General features: G+C 35.5%; 1 protein-coding gene across 2 annotated transcripts in view; it reads right to left on the bottom strand.

The window, feature by feature from the left end:
* Window positions 1-10,160, bottom strand: part of LOC135221790 (neuronal growth regulator 1-like) — a 141,689-nt gene that overhangs the window by 64,244 nt on the left and 67,285 nt on the right. The window contains exon 2 of one of the 2 annotated variants that reach the window (XM_064259643.1): window positions 5,713-5,751. The exons of the other annotated variant lie outside the window; for it this stretch is intronic. The gene's annotated coding sequence lies outside the window, so the exon portion shown is untranslated. The remainder of the gene's footprint in view (window positions 1-5,712; window positions 5,752-10,160) is intronic. 2 annotated transcript variants of the gene reach the window in all.

Raw genomic sequence — 10,160 nt, 5'->3', positions numbered from 1 at the left:
TATGTATTTAGAGTACCCATACTCATAGTGTTCGACTACTGTTTTAGGCATGAATGGAAATGATTATTTTATCATATCTTACCATTAGTTAAACTATCCTCAACACCGAAGCCCATCGCTGTTGGGTAAAATATAGAATATAATGTTTTTGAAGGACTTATAAGCTTCATTTTCTTAAGAATTTATTGTAACGAATATAAGCAATGTATTTGTTCGAGAGAGAGAGAGAGAGGAGAGAGAGAGAGAGAGAGAATATTTCACAGTTGCTGTGTAGCTAGCCTTAGATAAAACATTTCTCCTGGAATGATTTTAACATTGGTTTGATCAAGGTCGAGCGTGAGTGAAAACAACTCTAAAAGGAAAGACCGACTTAATTAACCATTTTCCTCGCAGTGAAAGAACTTACATAATAAAGAAAATAGTATATTTCCCAAGGATATCCTCCCTGAGGAGAGGACTCTGAAAAATCATTTCCTTCTCTTAAAGTAATGATAATTGGCAATTCCCTACGCGTGAGCTAATGATTTCAATGAATTTATTCCAACATTCACCGATTATATAATTTCCATCAAGCTCATAATTAGAGAAAACTATTATACAAATTCGTTTCACTTCTACAATTTCAGATTTAATAATGCACATTATTAGCTTACATGAATATTCCGGTATTTGTTAATGATGTTTCTGATTTCAAAACACAAAATATAAACCTTTCATAGAAGATTTCACCGAGTTCTGTCCTTTGGTGGAAATAAATATTTTCTCAAATTCTAAACAATTTTCTACCAAGAACTTTACTCGTTGTAAATCCCATGCGATGACGTAACTCTCCAAAGAACTAATGAAATTCTCCAGCAAAAATACAAGAGCGTTTGTAAAGCCTTCCCAGGGGAGAAAATACTGCAATAATGAAAAATCCTTGAGAATGGTATTCGTATAAGTGTATACACTCGTAACAGAATCGTACGTATTCTAGACATAAATAATGTGAAGATAAAATTCTTTTGTTAGTCTGCCCCATTTATCAAAGTCAGAAACTAATTCTTAAAATAAATGAAAATAATTTCGGCCCATTTCCTCCGAGCTGGATAATCACAAAAGCATAAGGTATAAGAAAAGCATTACGTGAACGTAATAAAAGAAAGCTAAGGTCCTTGTTAAAATGGTTCATAAACCTTCATCAATGAACCCTAAAAATATGACATTTATATGGAATATATGAATTACTATACTATGGATATATATATATATGATATATATATATGTATATATATATATATATATATATATGTGTGTGTGTGTGTGTGTGTGTGTGTGTATAATATATATATATATATATATATATATATATATATATATATATATATATATACATATATATATATATATATATATATATATACATATATATATATATACATTATATATACACACATATATATATGCATATATCCATGCATATATATAGCCTAAAAAGGGTAATTTATGGGCAATGTGTTTCGAAGGGGCTATGATTAAACAGGTCTAATTAGTAGGATAAAAATGTCTGGTTAAATTGCCGGGGAACTTCAAATTCATTACGACTCACCTGGAAATTCCACTAAAAATTCCCGAATTCCCAAAATGGCAGCCCTAACAAAGCATCTGAGACGCATAGGCCTCTCAGGCGCCACTATTTAAATACCTATAAATTATAGCGTCACCCGCAATTTAAAGAAAATGAATAAAAAAAAAATATAAATATCAATTATAATGAATTTATTGCGATGAGGGATGTAAGGGTTATCGTTGCTCAAGGGTTGGCATTATACACAGGATTTCTGAAATTGTGGAGCGTAGTAAGTCTTCTCGTTATACAATTATTTTGAAAGGCACTCTAAAGAATTACGAAAAAAATACCATATCAATCATATATTAAGCTAATTTTCATGGCATTTTCTTTTTTATACTAAGAAAAACTACATACCCAGTACAGGTATACCTTAAACCTTAATGAAGAGCAATTTCTCCAAAACAAACGAAATACGTCAACTCTTCTGATTTTGTGAAAAACACAATCATGAAAAAAGACTGACAAAGACAAAGGTGCCTTTAAAAGAAACGCTCGTTCGATGAACCTCCTACCCACCCACCAAACCCCACACCACCCCCACCTCTCACCCCAATTTCAATAGGAAAGATTTTTCAAAAGACACCTCACTATTTAACATTCAGTTAGACATAACTAATTACCAGAACCCTGGAAAAAATCTGGCGCTGGGAATAATAAAAGAATGTCCTGCCAGCAGTAAAAGGATTTTTACCGCTGGGATTTTTACAGCTCTTTGACGTTTGCCTCAACTAATGAATGGCCGCTGCGAAAAGAAACTGCTTCCTGGCAGGTCGGAATCGTCAATAGCTCGCCTCAAGAGAAAGAAATTCCGAACTCGCTTTTAGCTTCACAGATTTCTTTAAATGAAACCTCGCTCGGGGAATGCAGAAGCTTGCCGTCAATAGTAATGAAGCCACTCGCCAGGGGGCCGTTTCTCCCTCTCCTTCTTTCTTACTCGGCTTTCTTAACCAGTTCTTCCCTTTCGTCAGCGTTTAATGGGACGTGGGGTCAATTATTACGATGCCGTTATGACAACACGATTCAAGGTATCATTTATTGGATATGATGAAACGTGACTTGAGCGCTGCGCACAATTGATTACCTCTAATAGCAGCTGGTCCTGGAATCTCTGAATAATAAAGGAGATTTGCTCCGTTCATACAGATGGCTTAAAGGCCATAGGATGTGAAAGAAAAGATATCTAGTTCTTTGTTAAACAAAATGTCACCATGGCTCTGCAACAGAGAGAGAGAGAGAGAGAGAGAGAGAGAGAGAGAGGAGAGAGAGCATCTTTGATTTCTGACATGTTAAATGAGAACAAAAAAAATTCGAAGTTTCCGGAACTCTTAAAATTTTAAGCTGAAATTTTACTGGGATATTGTAAACTAGCAAGTGCTATATTTACAAAGTAAAACGTTTCTGAAATATCGATGCGTGACGTCAGTTTTCCCAGGTAGTATCTTATAAAACCAAAGGCTTTTCAAAGGAAATGTGGCGTCGTATTGTATTTGAACAAAGAGCAGATTGTATTTACAGCAGCTGGTGTGAACTGACTTCTTAATATTGAGTTACACTCTACGAAATACCGGTAAGAAATCAGTAACATCGTCAGAGTAATGGATCAAGCTTCACTTTCCTACTTCTTTACACAACTTACGGACAGTTACGGCTAATTCCTTTTTAAATGTATGATGCATTCATATTTAAATATACATAAATATATATATACTATATATATATATATATATATATATATATATATATATTCATATATATATATGTGTGTGTGTGTGTGTGTGTGTGTGTGTATTACTATGTATACTTTAAATATGAATGTATCATATAGATAAAAAGAATTAACCGTAAATGTATATATATTATATATATTATATATATATATATATATATATAAGATATATATACTATACTACATAACTACTAACAGAAATAAATACCATATATACATACCTAACTATATATAATATATATCTTACCTATACTATCTATATGATCTTATATATATATACCTATATATAGATTACCTATATGTATATATATAAATATTAATATATATATATATATATATATTATTTAATAAATTAATATATATATATAATATATATATATTGTCTTACAATTATGATGCCAAATTCATATGAACTGAGTTAAGTTTATTTCAGTTTAACCAGACCACTGAGCTAATTAACAGCTCTCTTAGGGCTGGCCCGGAGGAATAGCTATTTCTACTTGGCTAGGAACCATATGGCTACTTAGTAACGAGACCTACAGCTTATTGTGGGATCCGAACCACATTAGATAGTTAAATGAATTTCTAACCACTAGAAATAAATTCCTCTCATTCCGCGTTGGCAGAGCGGGGAAGCGAACCAGGGCTACAAAATTGTTATGCAAGCATGTAACCCACTCGTCCAGCAAGGAACTATATGAATTGGTGAAAAACTCTGTAATTATGAGAGGCAAAAATGACATAAAGAAAACGGCTGCGCAAAATTATTATAATAAAGTTTAACAGAAAAATACGGGCAGGCGAACCATCCACCTTGTATATAAGTAAGTACGTAGTACCGCCCATAAAGATTCAGGTAATATCTTGCTGGTAAGCCCAAATTCTATTTAAGTTCTGGAACACAGTATAAAGATAAAATACTTTTTTTAGTTTACCGAGGCAATTATTTTGAGGGTGCATGTGGAGACCACACATTTTTCCTGCACCGGAAATGGTACTGACTTTTTCTCCGAGTATTTCAATGTCCGAAATTAGTGACGAAGAATTAGGGATTTTAACAGGGACAGTCTCTTAAATAAAAAGCCTAAAATTCGAGTAAAATACTGGACACCGTTCTTTGGCAAGTAGTACAGTTACACAAATCATTATACATATGAATTAAAATATAAGGCTAGGGTTCCCTAAATGAAAGATTTCACAAATAAAAAAGAAAATATGACATAATCTCATGAATCAGCATAATTTTATTGTCTGCTTGAATTGTTAAGATAGTGATATGTTTTGTCTGTTTTTCATCTCACTTCTTATTCGGCATTTAGAAAATACTAAGTGACTCTCATCTCATCATGTGACACTTACATATTATTTCTCGCTACACTGTCTTTTTCATAATTATCTTTCACTCTTAATCATTACTTTTGTATTAACTATGTTTTCTTATTAAGGCAAAATAATATAACAAGAGTATTTTATTATTTCACCATTTATAATATCTGTATTACTTATTTGGAAGAAACAAAGAATCTGAGGTTAAAATAAAAATGCAGTCTTGTAAAGAAGTTCACGAAAATCTTCGAGACCAACTAACAAGTGAGAGAGAGAGAGAGAGAGAGAGAGAGAGAGAGAGAGAGAGAGAGAGAGACGGCTGTGATTCTCCTAAAACAATTTTTTACCTTTTATACTTTTTAGGTTAATGGGGGATGAGGACATACGGATTTTGAATTCCTCACAAATTTCAACATGTCAAAAAATGACAAGAAATCTGGGAATTAAACATATTCTTTATACCTGACAATAAACAGCGTCCATTAAAATTTTATTTTGAATTGTTTCAACTTCAACATTCAAGAATTTCCTGCAGTGTCAGGAGATATTAGTTTACTGAATTCCCCTTCGTTAGTTCCTTGTGTCTTTGTCGTGCTAAAGGGGAGATATGTGTGGAATAACAGAAGCAGCGAAGCTCATCACATTCGGGAATGCTTTTGTTTATGATGCACTGGCCAGGAGCACAACACAGAACTATGAATTGATGGTAGAATGCGAGAGAATGACCTTGTATGACCTCGTAACCTGTAATAGATGGATACTTCCGGAAGAAAAGCCTCTCAATGGGCTTTCTACTAAATCTTCAACAAGTCATTTTGCCACTTAAAGACTTCATTATGCGTCTTAATTAAACGTGCGACGGGAGCTGGTGGTACAATGGTAATACAGATTCTAAGCAAATTTCTACATCAGTTTATACATAAATAAATCAACTGTGAAAATATGTGACAGTATATTTCAACGATTTCCTCTTTCCACAGATACTGGCGTCTCACCTATCAGAACTGAACAGATCTTTGTGAAAGCGTAAAAAGTAACAAAAACTTACCTAAGGGAATGTGAGGCTCCCGATGACAGCCGTTCCGATCTATACAAAAAAAAAGAAAGGAAAACTTAATCAAACATAACTTTGAGTTATTTCAGAAAAAAAGAAAAACACAAACGCAAAGTACATTATAATGTGAGAAATATCAAATTTAAGAGGAAAACAAATACCTACTGAAGAGAGAGAGAGAGAGAGAGAGAGAGAGAGAGAGAGAGAGAGAGAGAGAGAGAGAGTCTGTTATAAAGACGTAAGGGTGAAGGTCGTCGTTGATCATAGACATCTGAAAAGGCTCTTTTTCTTAACATCCATGTAAAAACTGTGGCTGTAAACAGCTTGTTATAGTATTATAAAAATCAATGACGCCAAAGAGTAAATGGTAAGGACTACAATCCTATAACAATTTTTTAATTAAAGCAACAGAAATAAACTGCATTGTTACTGTAATATGAGCAAAGGGTGCAAATGAAGCAACCAAAATTATTCGTGCATGGAATGTTCCTTGATTCAACTCGAATAGTGTGATAACTGATTTTTCCCATTCTCCATATCTAGAAGGACTACCCATCTCTCAAGGCAGCGTATCAGTCCTGCAGTTATTGCACTTTGACCTTAAAGGGACAGGAGTGAAAACAAGTGCCCTTAAGTAGTCAAACTGTCACAGAAACGTCATGAAATTTCAGTGGCATTTAACACGAATTGGTCCTGCAGTCACCATTACATTTAGAATGAGCATATTATGCTATATTATGGATATAGACAAGCAAACATTTTCATTATCTTCCTCCTTGACTTCCTCCATTGGTACGAAGCCTTTCAAGATAACAGCGGACTGAAAAAAAAATAGTAATGACGGCAGAGGTCGCCCGGGAAGGGTTCGCCCGTGGGTTCGTCGTTCTGCTGCCAAGTTCGATAATATCTTCCTCGAACATTGCCGGGAAATGCAAGTTTGCCAAGAGGAGCAGTTAAGGGAAGTTGGCCGAATTCATGTAAATCCTTTACCAGGTCACTTGTAACTATGTTGGGCAAATACTTCGTGTTGCAGACTACTGATATTACCTGCAGTGTAGCGGCTGTGGCAATACTATTCATGTCAATTTGCCTATTCTTATACTAAATTCATACACATGATTTATCTGCACATAAATGACTTTCATTAAAGTAAATACCAAGACATTCGTGAACATATTTTAGGTTTCAGTTCTACTGCCGGCAATTAATCGGAAAACCTAAAAGTGACGAAAATAAGATGATATCATAGTGCACTGAAAAATGAAAAACAAACAAATACTCAGTGAGAACTTTCCAACTAAAATACCTAAGAATTTGCAATTTAGGGGACAGGAACCACACATGCACATCACTAATGAAACCACCACTGTCCTTGGATGAAAAACCTTCATTTTCTTATATATGAAATCCTTCTAATATAAGATTTTTTTTTTTAAATTGTGGCTCCACTTGCAAACCTAAGAGCTTACTACTTACTTTCATGAAATCACCCTGATGATGGAAAGAGAGTTTATCTTCGCTACCAAAAAAAAAAAAGATACACCAGAGAGCTTCCAATTTTGCAGGAAGTTACCCCCATTTGTAGTTAATACCATCTCTCCTTGAATATTATATGGAGACATTCCAATCATTCAGTGTCTATATCGCGCTGTCTCTGGTAATAGGAGATGAAAGACTAATATCGATAGACCTTTCTATCTAGTCTGATGATTCTGTCAACACAGAAGAGTGAGCCTTCAATTATATGAGAAATGTACAACGCAGTCTCATCCTAAATTAGAGACTATCATTATTTGTGTGCAAATATATATCATATGATGATGAGTTTCTTACCACCCAGAAATTTCATACAACTAACAATTGAAAAAAATAATGTCTTGTCCTATTCTTTCTGACAGAGAGGGAGAGAGAGACAGTAAATGAATGAAAATGGAATTGGGTTTGAAAAATGTGATGCCAAAAGAAAAATCGGTGAGAGGGAATGAAATCAGAAATGCAAACAGTACATCGCAATTCAATAAACTATCAGATGGGCCTAACTAGATACGTAAATATTTGTAGAAACGTGACAGAGAGAGAGAGAGAGAGAGAGAAGAGAGAGAGAGAGAGAGAGAGAGAGAAATTTCCAGTTTACACGAACACAGAATATCCTAAAACTACACCTTAATAATTGTAAAACAAAAGCAGAACAAAAAGCAAAAGATAAGAAGGAAGTTCAGGAATACGAATGGAAAGGGAAAAGTGAAGTGACCCAAATCAAGACACTGAAAGCGAATAAAAAAATCAAGAGATTATATTCTGGAAAATTGACAGTGTAAACATTTAAAGACACTCTCCCCCAAACGCACACAAAGAAGGGATCAGACACAAAGGAAAAAGATACACAATAACAATTCCAAAGCCTTACAACAGAGGGGATTCAATTATAAAATGTAAAATCAAAAAGACTGGAAACAACAGGGGTGACTAATCCTACTGTGTATGCATGAGAGAGAGAGAGAGAGAGAGAGAGAGAGAGAGAGAGAGAGAGAGAGAGAGTTGGGGAATTCATTCGTCTAAATATTTCCGAGATCCTTTTTTCCCTCAAGCATGCGAGAGGACAGGGCCGAGGGGAGAGGGAAGGTGGGAGATAAATACGCAGGAATGTGACGTCAGACCACAGAGGAATTTCAACGGCCCGAATCCTCATAGCCAAAATGGCAAGAGGAAAACACAATAAAGTGCTGAATACAAAGCAATGAAAAGGCAGGTCTTTAAGGCGCGATCAAAAGCCTTCGTTTCAAGGGTTTGTCAAAATGTTAACCGTCAGGCTTTTGATGCAATTCATAACGTCAAGAAAAGTCAGCTTTGATGTAACGCCAGATAAAATAACAGGAAGATTCCAAAGGATTAGTTGCAATCCTTGGGGAACGCATTCATCAGGGAATCTTTTGCATCGCTAGAGAGGTGATAAAGAATGATACTGAGCACTGATGCTAACTTGCATGCACCGAGAATGATTTTCAATAATTATTTTCAATGCAAGCTTTTGGGTTAATTTAAGCTTCTGTCAGAATACTACAATGTATTGATGTTAATAAATCTACTCTTAGAGGCATTGTCACAAACCTCGATGAGCATAAAAACGTAGCAAATGCCGAATGAAGTTAAAAATCTGAACCAACGGAGATTGGACCAAACAAATTTCGCAAACCGACGCCACATGTGGCTCCTTCTGGTACAGGAAGCTGGTGTAAGCACTGACGAGGATTTGCAACACTGGGGGAGAGACTCCAGATTCCTCTTTATCTTCTTATTATTATATCTATTATAATGCATCAAGTGTCATTCGCAACAAGTCTAGAAGGTCATTTAGGCAGAAAGCAAGCTGAGTAACCAGTTGTATCCTAGCCAAGTAAAAAATATCTAATCCTTCGGGCTAGCCCTAGGAGAGCTGTTAATCAGCTCAGTGGTCTGGTAAAACTAAGATATACTTAACTTTAGGTGAAAAACAAACACCCAAAGACATAGGAAACCTTAGGAACACAGATTCTTTTAAAAATATTCTGGCAGTACTAAGTGATATGCTTTCCGAATACTGTGAAAAAGAAAACTATGACAAAACTCACAGAATCATGACCAATCATCTTCATTATTACTGATTTAAACGTCCTATACTTCGGTACTGCAAATCATCTCTTTGCAAGCAAAGTTCAAATGTATTTAGGGTTTCATTTTGGTATGCATGTACTGCACTTACAGTTCGTATAGTTTTATGCTTTTATATGTGTTCTTCAAACATAATTCAGTTGATCTCCACATTATTCGGCGATGCTTCATATGCCTCCAGGAACTTCAGGCTCTTTTCATTACTACTTTTATCTCTTATCATTGTACTCAATTTTACCAATATTGCCTATATATAGGTCATACTTCTTCACAACTATTGAAAATTATACCCGTCTTCATTAGAAGTATTTAACTTCATTACTCCGTTCTCCTGCCTCATGTCCTTATCCATCGTCTTGGTTCCTTAGTGTCATGTTCCAGCTCTCTCTCTCTCTCTCTCTCTCTCTCTCTCTCTCTCCCTCTCTCTCTCTGGCATCAACTATTCCCAACCTCGCTTTCCTGAGTCCACCTCATCCCCTCTTGCACATACTTGACTTCCCGAACTAATTTCATTTCCCCTTGCTCCTTCCCCTCTCTCCGGAGGTCCATCTCAAGGAAGCAAGCACTCTCTACAAACCAGTGTCACCCAGGTGAAGAGAAGATGGCCTCCGGGTGTTGCCTAAGTTGAGTTGCCGGGTGCCACTAGCTTCCTTCATTCACCCGCTTAATGATCTGCGTATCGCGCTCTCTATTATTTTTTAAGAAACACCGCCTGCTCCAGACTAGCTTCATTTATTTACTAATGAGGGCTATTACTGAGAAAGAGAGAGAGGTTATTGCATACCTGGAGCGGG

Source organism: Macrobrachium nipponense, chromosome 3 (assembly GCF_015104395.2).
Source record: "Macrobrachium nipponense isolate FS-2020 chromosome 3, ASM1510439v2, whole genome shotgun sequence".
Lineage (NCBI taxonomy): Eukaryota > Metazoa > Arthropoda > Malacostraca > Decapoda > Palaemonidae > Macrobrachium > Macrobrachium nipponense.
This window is presented reverse-complemented; position numbering and strand designations above follow the sequence as displayed.